The 12,540-nt window shown below is 43.0% G+C and overlaps 1 protein-coding gene across 6 annotated transcripts in view; it reads right to left on the reverse strand.

The window, feature by feature from the left end:
- Positions 1 to 12,540, reverse strand: part of TMCC1 (transmembrane and coiled-coil domain family 1) — an 80,962-nt gene that overhangs the window by 37,881 nt on the left and 30,541 nt on the right. The gene's annotated exons all lie outside the window — the stretch shown is intronic.

The raw sequence follows: 12,540 nt of genomic DNA on the forward strand, positions 1-12,540 counted from the left end.
GGCGCTTTCTGACAAATTCTCCACATTCTGTGCTGTTTGGGACAAATTCCAGAAGACTTTGCAGAGGACTCCCATGAGGAAGCCAGAGCTCAAAGCTCCCTGGAAGAAATCACTATAACTGGAGAAGCTTTAACCATACTCCTGAAAGACATGGACTTCTGGTATAACAAACCTTTTCTAATCACTAAACTGCTCAAACCACAGATTCTGCACATTCATGGGGAGACTCCTGATGTGCAATTTTTACCCCCACATCCAGAACATATCAAGCACTTAAAACAAAATCAGCATCTCGGCAGCACAAGTGGGTTTCCTTATTTTAATGCTGAGCACAAGCTGGGCCACAAAGATTGCTTGCTGTGGAGCAACAGTGGCAGAAAAAACTTAAATCACTCTGATGAGAGGATGGACAGTAGACACTTGATTTCATTCCCTCAGTGTCACAACACACAGCAGCTTGCTGACTGATTTTTTAAAAGCAAACTCCAGCAGCATCACCAACAGCAAACAGAGGTGCAGAACCTGGGTGTTGAGTGGTGACCCAGGACTTTGCCCAGCAAACTAGCCAGATCCACAACCCCAGTACAGCTGAGATCCAAGAAAGGAGAAAGACCCAGGACGTACGGTTCCAGAGGCAGGCAGCAAGTCCTCCATCCTGAGCGTGCGGTGAGGGCAGCATGCAGTGTGACCCCCAGCACCCCTCCACTGGCCAAACACGCTGTACCACAGAGCTGCGCTGGCAGAGCCCAGAGCCAGCCCTGCTGGGTTGAGCTCTGCCTGCACAAAGCAAGACCTTGTAACACGATGCTGTAGTGCCCTGGGTGTCTTGGCAGGAGCCCCAAATGCATGTTTGAAAAAGCAACTGCAACCCTGAACAAGCAAGGCATGAATGCACTGCAGCAGAGCCACCGAGGCTGCTAAAAATACTTCATCCCTGACCCTTGTCAGGAACACATCTCAAGTGAGAGTCTACTTTTCTGGAGAATAATAAAACCAAAAAGCAAAATAGCTCTGCTGGCAACAGTCTTGGAAGTTTATTTAAAAAAAAAATAGCAAAACTGCAACATACTCTTGAACAGAAAAACACCTCACATTTTATTCCAAGGGGAGTACTGCTGCACTGAAGGACACGCTTTACACCTCTTCTACAGCTCTGGGCCAAGGTGCAACCTCAAGATGTCTTCATCTGCAACCTGCCACAGGAGATTGCTGAGGCTCCTGTTACAGGTTAAGGAGTCAACTGCAGACAAATCCAACCCCTGCCCTGCTGAAGGCAGCACAGACACCTTGTGCATTTTGCAGTCCTGTATGAGACAGATGAAACACCTGTCACCTGGCTGGTATCCTGCAGTGGGTGCCCTGTACCAGTCAGGAACCAGAGCAAAACAGAAGCTGTCAGATTGGAAACGGCTAAAAGCCACAGTGCACCTGCTCCCTCCCTCCAGCAGGACAGAGACGAGGCTCTCCCGGGGAGCAGGAGGAAACCACACGCAGAGCCACAAAGCACAAGGTGCTGAACAGATCCCAGGTGAGAACCAGGGAAAACACTTTAAGATGAGGCTTCTATTTTATGCCTGGAGTAAGCACAGCAAACAGACCCTGTATGTTTTGGGAAACCGCTGGGTGGTGATCTAGACAATGTATTCCTCTGGGGAAGAAGAGGTGAGAGAACGTCCTCACAGAGTACTGCCTTGCAGGCAGACAACTGTGTTGACCATCTATTCATAACAGATCTAGCCTTAAAAAGAAAGTTAAAGAGATGTGAATTTTTTCACTGAGCATGTTTTCACACAGATTATATTCTGTTAATTACTAATCAGCCTGGCTGGCACTACCATGGTCATCCAAGGAAAACAGGTGAACACCAAGTCTAAGAGACACTACACCGTATTTCCCTCATGGATCTTAGGTCACAAACATGGATAAGGTACATGAGCACACTCTCTGGAACTGTAATAACTACCTGCTTAGTAGCAATCTGACCTGATTATGATGATGCTGTTTCAAGGGAGGTCTGCTCTGTCACATACTGTCCCTAGGGTGGCCCACCAGGATGCACCCCCCAACACCAATCTACCAACCACTCCCACTGCTTGAGTTCTACATTTACGCAGCAACCCTGCTCAACAGCAACATCTGCAAAGGCCTTCTTTAAAGGCAGGACAATGAAAAAGGTGCAAGAACTGCAGAAATACTTCAAAAAGCCGGTAACAACAAGAGATGGGTTTAAAAAGGATAAATCTTGTACTGCTCCTTCTGCCATCCCCCAGTGCCAGAACACGAGCCTGGTTTTCTGACTTAACTGCTACCTCACTTGGGCTTACAGTTTTGGAGAAATAAATGCACTTCCAGTTTAGGTAGTGAGAGCACACCTTTTGTTCTGACAGAAGTCCCTATCAGCTAATCAGTAACTATTACCAGTTTTTAAAGGGAACCTTGTCCTATCTTCTTGTTCAGCAAGAGCACAGGTAGTTCCAGGACTCATACGCTCTAAATCCATACTTAGAGCATGAACCTTTGCAGAAGTTACCATAGTGGATACCTCGCTGATAACCCTACAATGCATCAGAATTAACATGTTATTCCTTCCTTTCACACTGGTTTAAGTTTTTATTCTGCTGAATATTTGGAAGGCAAGTCCTTTCTTGTGACTACCTCTTTTTTTTTTCTTTGTTAAAATTTAAAATTTTCACCTGTCTCAATCTAGGTTAACTCAAAGTATGTTCTAAAAAAATTGGTAAAAATTAATTCAGGAGGCTGTAGTCTAACTCAGGTTGGTACATTTCTAGGGTTTACTGTAATCACACATTGATCCCAAGACACATTCATTCATTCTTAGTTTACCACACAGGCTCTGCCTAATATTTTGTCTTTATGACCACTCAGATGGAAGGTAAGGTCCCACCTGGATCACAGTGCTGCCACAGGTGACTGGGTCACCTCTCCAAATCACCACTAAACAGCATTCACAGCTGCAGAGTCCTGCCAGACTGGGACACCAGTCACTAACTGCCCACCAGGACAGCACGCTGCCAAAACCCCACCTGCACCCACAACAGCTCCCTGTGCACACAAACGCTCTCTGCACAGGCTGCTCCAAAAGGCTTTGTGGCTGTCTGGCAGTGCCACGGACATAACCCGAACTAACAAACATACAAACCCCATACTGGGCTAAAGTGAAATTTGTTGCTGTGGCAATTAGCTCATAGAGAAAATAAGCTCATAGGACTTCCACTACTTCTAATCAATATCTTAGAAACAAAACAGCAAAGGCAGGGTCTTCCTTGGCCGATAGCTGCTCCTTCCCCCCAGGCAGCACCTGTCTGTGCCATCCCAGCTCTATATCACTGTCCTGCTCACAGCTGCTGCCGGAGCCGTTCCCTGACCTTTCAGTAACATCACCCAAGATAAGTGAAGAGTTCCAGTAGAGCATGTTTCACTAACCCAGCTTACTGGAACTAGTGTTCAGCAACCAAAGAGTACAGTTGGAGTTGCACAGCAAATCCCACCAAAACCACCGTCTCTCTTTTCCAGCTGTGCAATCCTTGGCACTGCTGTCACGGAGGGAATCACACACAAGCACAGCAGGGACCTACTGACAGGCAGCACTCGCTGTCCTGCCTTCTCCTGTCCTGACTGCCCCACGACTCTCTCCATCCCAAAACGTGGCCTCAAAGTAGGCAATAAAACTTTTCTGAAAGTACCTAGTTGTTTTTCTGCTTCCTGACAGGACTATTCCCACACATTTTTAATGACAACTGTCATTGATTAGCTGAAAACAGCTGTTGTAAGACAACAAAGAGTACCCACAGAGGACAAAACATAAACTTCACTCAGAAGACAGTCCAGAGCAGTGCATGAAAATACCCCCTCATAAGCACCTCAGCCAAATAATTGCTGCAGAGTGTCTCACATTGTTAAAAATAGAACTAATTTCTGCACTGGCAGATGGAGTTTCAGTCAAAATATCCACTGAGCCACTTGAATAATCAAGTGTTCCTTCTCCGTGGCATAACAAAGTAGGTAAAGCAATTTACTGCCATTTATAAAAATTGGGATAGAAATACTGTTTGCTAATTTTTCAGCAAATAAATGAATAACAATAAGGTTTACAGCACTGAGCAGCAAGCCTCTAGCTGAAATGCTGCCAAGTCATCAACACCGTTCTCTACATACTGGCTATTTAATCCCCCAGGTTAATTACCTCCTGGAACAGAAAAGTCATTTAATCTAGAAATCAGGTTTACTCAGAAGGCAGCAGAACGAACTCTAGACCAGCGATCCTCAGTGACCAGAAAGACAGAGTTAGACAGAGGGACAGAGAGCAGCTGATGCACAGTGAGGTTTTTAAAAAGTATATGTATGGTTTTTTAACAGCTACATGTAAAATGCAGTCTTTATGATAATACAAACCTTGCATTATTGTCCAAACTGCTCGTATTTCACAGAGTCAAGTTTTTATTTTCAAATCTTCTTAGCATTTCATAGAATCACAAAACAGTTTGGGTTGAATTGGATCTTAAAGACCATCTAATCCCAACCCCCTGTCAGGGGCAGCTTCTCTGGGCAACATGTGCCAGGTCCTTACCACCCTCATAGCCAAGAATTTCTTCCCAATCTCCCACCTAACCCTGTCCTCTGTCAGAGGGAAGTCATTCCCCTTTGTCCTGACACGTTATGCTCTTGTCCAAGGTCCCTCTCCAGCTCTCTTGGAACCCCTTTAGGCACTGGAAGGCTGCCCTTCAACAAATCTTAATAACCTTAAACACTTTTTCTCTCTAAACGTGGAAGTTAAATAATGTCAAATTTCCCTTTACCTTGCTAAAACTATTAATTCTGTAAGTTTAAAAAAATACAAGATCATTTTCCAGATGGATGAATTAACAAAACCATTTTGTAAGAAACACTGTGAATGGAACCTGGCCATGCTGGGCCAGGACATAAGCAGGTAAGAGGAGGATGATCATTGAGACATGTCCAAGTACACTAAAAATTTTCCATTAGATGAACTGTGACAAGAATCCAGGCACAACATCTGGAAACTACAGAACAGCCTGAGCAGTCAGGCCGAGTGCACTGCAGCACGTGTGCATTTGCTAACACTATAAAGCCCTGGCACTGCAAAGCTGCACAAACTCCACCAAGTGTTCATTCCATGCCACATCAGTCAGAGCTTCTCAGTTTCTGCATGGGGCAGCAGACAAGCAGCTGAGCTGGCACTCGGGTCTCTCTTCTACCCAGCTTCCCCCAAGCTTACTAAGAAGCCTCACCAGCACACCAGGAGAGGCACATCATCTTCCCAAATCCAAGCAGCCAGGGCCCATGGGAATGAGCCTGGTACCAGCAGGGAAAGCCAAGTTCCTTGGCCTCTGCTGGAACACACAGTCCCTGGTAACCCAATCCTGTCCAGCTGTCAGCACGAACCTGACCACGGCCCCAAGAGCACTTCTGCAGCACGGCCAGCTAATGGGCACCCCAAAAAACCCACACAAACATAGGGCAACAGCAGCAAAGCAGCACGTACAGACTGCACAGTACCTAGTGCAGGAGCTTCCTTAGTTAAAAGCAGAACAGCGTAAAGTTTATCCCTTCCATTACCCTGAAAGGATACAATTTCAGTATTTAACAACAGTTAAACAATAAACATTTGGCTGACTAAATTCCAGCGGCTCTCCAGTGACACCTGCAGCGAGGTCCACTCTCTGCATTTCTGAGCAGTAGTAGCAAGTTCCGTATTTCCGGAATTCTACCAGTATTAGGATAACATGAAACATAGCACAGTCCTGACTTTTAAATATCTAACAAAATAATTAAGTCTAGGGTCATGTAAAAGGATCCTCTTTGAATCTTCACAATTCTCCTGCCTCCATCAATACAGAGGGATGATAAACCCACTGGCACAGGCTGTCATTGAAATGCTGAAGTTGACCTACTGTCCCTCACAGTTCTCCACAGTTTTTCCCACACAATGAATGAAGACATTCTCATGGTATTTTACATAAGAAAACTCACAAAGACTATGTAGAAATAAAGTAGTTAGTGAAGAACTAGAAAAGATCAACATATCCCAATAGTTTTGAGAATATTTGGAACAGAAGAACAAGTGCCCCTTCAAACCAGACCCCAACAACCACACTCTACATAGGAAGGATTTCTCCTTAAAGCAGATGTTTATATTATGTTCAGTGTGAAAAACAGATGAACGACAGCTAATGAGTTCTGAAACTAAAAACCTGCAGCAATCAGCTTTCTGGTTTTGCTGGCCAACCACACCACAGGCATTTGCTTGGAGAAATCTGTAGCACTGAGGCCACAACAGCTCTGTGGTGCCCAAGTCCTGCTAGTATTCCATGCTGCGTTGTAGGGGAATCCAGGGACTCCTCACGTGGGTCTGGAGAAGCAGGAGATTCAGCCACACTATGTGCACTGTGACTGAACCGCAGTGGCCAAGAAAACTCCTTGCCCAGCAGTCTGCGACCCAATTATTTTAAATCTACAACAGCACAGTGACTTCTTTGCACAGTCTTTAGCTTTTTCGCTCTCTGCTGGCATGAAAAGCAGTATTTTCTTCTTCCTCTTTACTTTTCATGCAAACGAATAAAATCCTATATTCTTTTTGGTGGGCAGAAAAGAAACTTTAGTCCCACTCCAATACAGCAGTTCCAAACACCAATGACCTTTGGGCACCAGTTCTGCACCTGCACATGCTTTGCAGTTCAGGCTCCACTGGGACACTGCCTCCCCATTAACCTGAAGCTCTTTATTTCCTCTGCTCCTGTTGCCAAAGTCAGCAGGCTGAAATAATTTATTTCTGATGATAGAATATTTCTTTCCTCTGTAAGTTTTTGTTCATCACCAACAGGACCCTGGGACATTTCACACCACAGTGTAAGGCAGTGGGTTTCAGTGCACTTCTGAGACAGACGTGCCTGAGCAAGCACAAACCGTGCCTGCACAAAGGCCATCCTGTGCTAACTTAAGCATTCCTTCAAATTCCTTTTCTTTGGGAGAAGTTAGTGATTCTAGAATGGAGACTTTTACTAGTTACAGATTTTCTGAACATGACTTCAGTGTTCACAGGCTTCCAAGAGTTAAGTAAGACCACAAAATGTGCAGATAATGCAGAGAAAATATTTTTCTGCAGTGTAACATTTACCAACAGCACTCCAGGAAAAAAACCACAACACCTCCTTTGTAGCAAAACTCAGTATTCATTCTGGTGATCTTGGATTTCATTCTTGCTAAGCGTGTGCCCTTTGAATGCCCTATCACAAAACTCAAACAACAGCACTTACAATATTCTGTTTAAACATTTTATTACTCATATTTCAAATCTAAATACAATTTTCTGTTTCATGCATACTAAAACCTTCACAGCAAATCTTTGAAGAACAAAAACCTTGCTTCATTTCCTTAGAAATTCTTCCTGCCCGTTTTAAATTGTCTCAAAGCTGACAACTCAAGAAGGAAATGTTTTCTATGCTGAACTCCCTATTCAAATACCAGTTGATCTCAGGGAGATCCAAACTGTGTCTCAAGTTAGGAAAAAACAAAACCAACAAACCCAACAATAACAAAAACAACCAACCAAACACCCAAAATCAAAAAACCACCTTGCTCCTTTACTTTTCTTGTCCATAGGAAAAGGTTGCTGTAAGGTGAGCAAGTCAGCTCCCTCCACTTTGGGAACACTGAGCAGGTATTACTGAAAGAACAGGCAAATCCCATCTTTGAACAACCAAAATCCTATGAATGAAACCTCAAACATCCTCTTCTCTGCTCAAACACAACTGTTTACAATTAATCTCTGACAAGAATTATTTTGGAGGCCATTGTTGCATTCTTTGTCACAAGAGGATGTCCCAAACTGGATATCATGTAAATGTTAAGAACTAACTCCTCTTGCTCCCATTATTTCATTTCCCTTGAACTTCCGAGGCCTTCCTCCAGTGTAAGAGCTTTTCCTTTCCTTCTGGAAAGGACCCAGTTTACAAGTGCATCTTTATCACTGACTGTCACATCCAGAACAGAAAGACTTTCAAAACGAGAGCAAACTCTTCTCTGCCCCTGAAGAAATACTGGCTGAGGAAAAAGCCAGCTGGTTTGTCACAAGGAATTGAGGGGAAAGAGGCAAATTCTACACAAGCCAAAATCTCTACAAAGGACCCCTAAAGGTAACTAATTCAGAGTAAAGATGCCAACAATTGTAATGCTTCTTTTGATCCCTGATGTGAGGAAATTCCAATTGTTACTGCCATCCAGCCATATGTAAACACCTATTATAAAGTACGATAATTTTCTGGAAACTGCCATAAGCTGTAGAATTTCATTATTACAAGGAAAGATGCATTTCTGTAAACTGCATTGCCCTATAGTCTGTGTTTACAGCCTTTTACATCATAGGTCTATTTGGCAAAGAGCCATTACATGCAATTTGCCAGACCCCCAGCTGGCATGGACAGGGCTGATTCTCTGGATTACCAGTAGTGCTTTCTCCACAAAGAGAAGTTCCCAAATCCTATCTCTAACATCTCTGCTGGTGTAGTTCTATAGACCCTTGTAAATATCAATGTGGAAGATGCTTCAAGTCTATTTTATTTCCTCAGTGTCATGGCATTCATGGAGCTGTTACATTGGCACAGAACAAGCCCCTCAGGAACCCTGATACTCCAGATTGTTCAGTCAGAGCACCAGAAGCCCATTTTCCCTTCGTAAGATGAATATAATATCTCTATAACATTCTTCCACATGTTCCTCTGAGCAAGATGATGCAGTGGAAGTTTCTTTAGAACCCATCATGCCTAGAAAAGTTCACAGCATTTCTAGTCACTCATTCCACACCAGCATGGCCAGCAATGCTTAGAGAGCTGTTTGCATCTTGCCACCTTTCAGCCTTGTGTAGACAAGCCTTTTGCCTGTACACCGAGAAAAATATCTGCAGGAACAGATTCAAACCCAAGTAACGTGAGGAGCGATACACTGAGACGCTCCAGTTGGCTTGTCTATAATAGGGCACTCAAACAGCCAACACAAGCAAACCCAATGCTACCTTTCCCTTAGAAGCAACAGGAAATTTCTGGATAACTGCCCTTACATTGACTATGAGAAGCTAATCTCCTGCATGACCCAAGGGAGGGCACACACCTGAGTTATGGTGAGGTGTGCCTGGGAGAGAATTGCAGCACACAACAAAGGCTGCTATGAAAGTGAGCAACCTTCTATCAGATGCCCCCAGCAGTAAGTTGCATCACCTCTATCATGAGAAAAAGGTTAAATTAAAGGTAATCCACTGAGCTACCAATGTGGTAATGAGTATGTCCTTCTACAGAAGATCCCATTAGATCCAACTACCCCACTGGCCTTGTTCAGCCACGGGTACAACAATGCCACTCCAATTCCACAAGGAGGGCAAATTTGAAGAGCCACAGGGAAACTGTGTGCCTGCTGCTCTGTAAAACACGAGAATTGGGTTGAAATGCATCAAATTTCCAAATCTTCCTCTTACTTCTAACTTTTCCTCGCTATTAACTGCAGCCAAGCGACACTGGTTATCGGCTGTAAGGACTGCGAGAACTCCGGGAGAGCTGTTACTTGGTAGCGAACAGATACACTCTATCCTGTTGTATCTGCCTGAGACTACACGCAACTCAAGAGGTAAGAGACCCTGAGGAAGCTGCAGCAACGCTGCAGGAAGAAGTTTTTTTACCTGTATCAGTGACAAGGAGAAATGCAGCCTGTGCTGCCAAGCCCAGTCACTCCCTGTCACCTTCGCACAGGCGAGCTTCTTTTAGCTCAGCTCTTCCCAGGTTAGATCAACATAACACACTGAAGCTCCTCTCCCATAAAGCAGCTCCATGCACACCAGTGGCAACACAAAGATAGTTCAGATGCTGATAAATCCAGACTGTACTTGAGAGCAAAAGACTTAGGCCTGAAATTATTAATATTTTAATGTGTTGGTTAAATGAATGGAATATCAATCACAGTTCACAAAAATTACCTTTTTTGGCCTTTTCTTTCTTTAAATTGAACTTAATTACTTGGCTCACTGGAATCTTTCCCAGGAAAGGAGTACCTTTAAAAAAAGGGGATGCATGATACCTTACAAAACCATCCTCAAATACTGTCAATTTGTCTCCATTATTCCCCTCTCACAAAACCAGGTAAAACATCTCAACAAATTCAAGTTGAGTAACAGCTGGATACAGTTTTGTACTATCACCCCAAGAGTGAGGAATTTCCCTAAATGTAACATATCAGCAACAGCCCTTCTGGAGATCTCAGGCAACAGTAACTGCAGGGCCTCCAAGGATTTCCAAACAGTACAAGATAGAGAGCAGTTTGAACCAAAATACTTTGAAAACACTTTGGATACTTAAGGAGGAAGGGAAAACAAATGAAAAAAAAAGAAGAAAAAAAAGAAGAAGAAAAGAAAAGGCATGGAGACCTCCCACACAACCAGAGGATGACAAAGTGAACAAACCAAATTTGGCCAGGGGAAGATGTTTGTTGAACCACTCAAAAAAACCCATCAAGTATTTTCCCTTTAAGTCATAACATAAAGGTGCAATAAATGCTGACTCAAATTTGTAACAGTTGCAAACATTTAAGTCGGCAAACTAACATGGAACTTAAGCAGTAATTCACAAATAATAAACAGTGATTTGGTATACATGAAATAAGAAGTAATACTTGAAGATAGGTCTGTGTAAAACTTCCTGAAATTCCTGATACAAATTGGTTATCAAATGCAAACATTTCATGAATTAAGATATGGTTAAATGCTTATACAGCTCTCTCCAGAACAGTACTTCAGAATTGGATAGCCATTATGTAAATAAGAGAAAGGCACTAACCTCATTAATAGAAGGAAGATGGAGACTGGGAAAGCTGAAATGATTTGATGGAAGCCATGCAGTGCAAATAGCCCCACGGAAAGGGAAATCAGCTCTTGGAGATTAAAGCCTGGGTCATGAGGCCATATTTCTCCTTCCTGCATGAAGTCCTACTTTTTCTTTGCTCAAGTTTTATAAGCACTAGTGGCAACATTTTTCAGTTTGTAGCTCTCAAATATGCACAGTCCCATTCTATTTGAAGCCTCCATCATTAAATGTGGTTAGAAACTGCAATTTTGACCTTGCAGGTGCATAACATAGGCACACCATCTAATAATGTCCAATTTCACACAAGAAGTGGACACACCCCAGGAGCAGGTGCTCCACGTCCCATGAAAGGACTTCCCAACTCTGAAGTCTAAGTCAGCGTCCATAAAAGAACCAAGGTTTTCACACAAGAAATACTAATAAAGTACTGTTTTATTTTTATACAGTCTGTCAGTCATTGCATTTCAGCTGATAAAGGTATCAGCAAAATTATACATATTTTCTATGCTTTCCTTCCAGCAAATGAAAGGTGCTTTGTAGCACCATTTGCCCCCCTTCCCCCAAGGACTCCAACACACAGGACTTCCCAGTGCCATCTAAAGCACAGCAAGGAGACAGGGAGATGCAATTCTCATCCTACATCTGAACTGAGATAAACACAATCCTAAAACAAAGACCAAGCTCTCATTTTCCCCTTTGGTTCACCATACTGTAAGAGTTACGCAACTTTTTACAGTTAAAACACAGCAGTTAAGAATATGTCAGGGCCAGACAATTGTTTAAAGTAGGTTTGACACAATCAGAGCTAATGCAGTGCAAGACACAATTGTGTCAGACAACATAAAAATGGAGAGAGCCAGAAAACCAAATTGAACACAGTTCTCCTATAGTAAAAAATCAGTACAAACATTTTTCCAAATCACTCTTCCCACCTCAATAAACAAGGATTATAACGGAGTTATCCAAATGAGTTCATGTTAAACTATTTTGGCTGCCCTACACAAATAAAGCTTAGATACAAAGCTCATTACTAACTAGATCAAGTGTCTTTTGAGGGGAAGATTAAACTCCAGAGTGTCTGTGGAGACTTCTACTGCTTACAGACACAGCTTGACACGTAACAAGGCAAACCCTTAAAAGATGCAAGTTTTGCTTTTCCCTGAAAATGGCCACAACAGTTTCTTTAAGATGAGGAGATACTAAAAAAAAATTACAAATAAATTAGGAAGATACCACATTATTGCAGAGCTGTAGCTTTTCCCAAGGCAGTTTGCAGGATGTGAATTCTGACCTATTTTAAATGCTGACAACAGCATTTTAGAATTCTGATGACTGCATTTTAAAACCTTTACAAATACACACACGGGAGTTGGGGGCGGGGACAGAGAAGAAGAGCTTAAATGTAAAGTGAAAATTCAGCTTGCCTTTTAAGAGTCCAATAATGTAACTCCTACATCCAGAGTCAAGTCTGCTCACTGGGAATGGTGTGATATACAAACAGGGCTGTGCTGGCAGCTCTAGAACTGTTCGTACCTGCAGTGTCCTACACAGCTTTTATTCATGGACGGGTTTTTCCAAATGTTTTTCCAACTACATGCATTGGATTGATTCAGTGACAAACTGCAAGACTACATAGATAACTACTCTCTCTCTTAAA

This window comes from Corvus cornix, chromosome 12, assembly GCF_000738735.6.
Source record: "Corvus cornix cornix isolate S_Up_H32 chromosome 12, ASM73873v5, whole genome shotgun sequence".
Taxonomy (NCBI): Eukaryota; Metazoa; Chordata; class Aves; order Passeriformes; family Corvidae; genus Corvus; species Corvus cornix.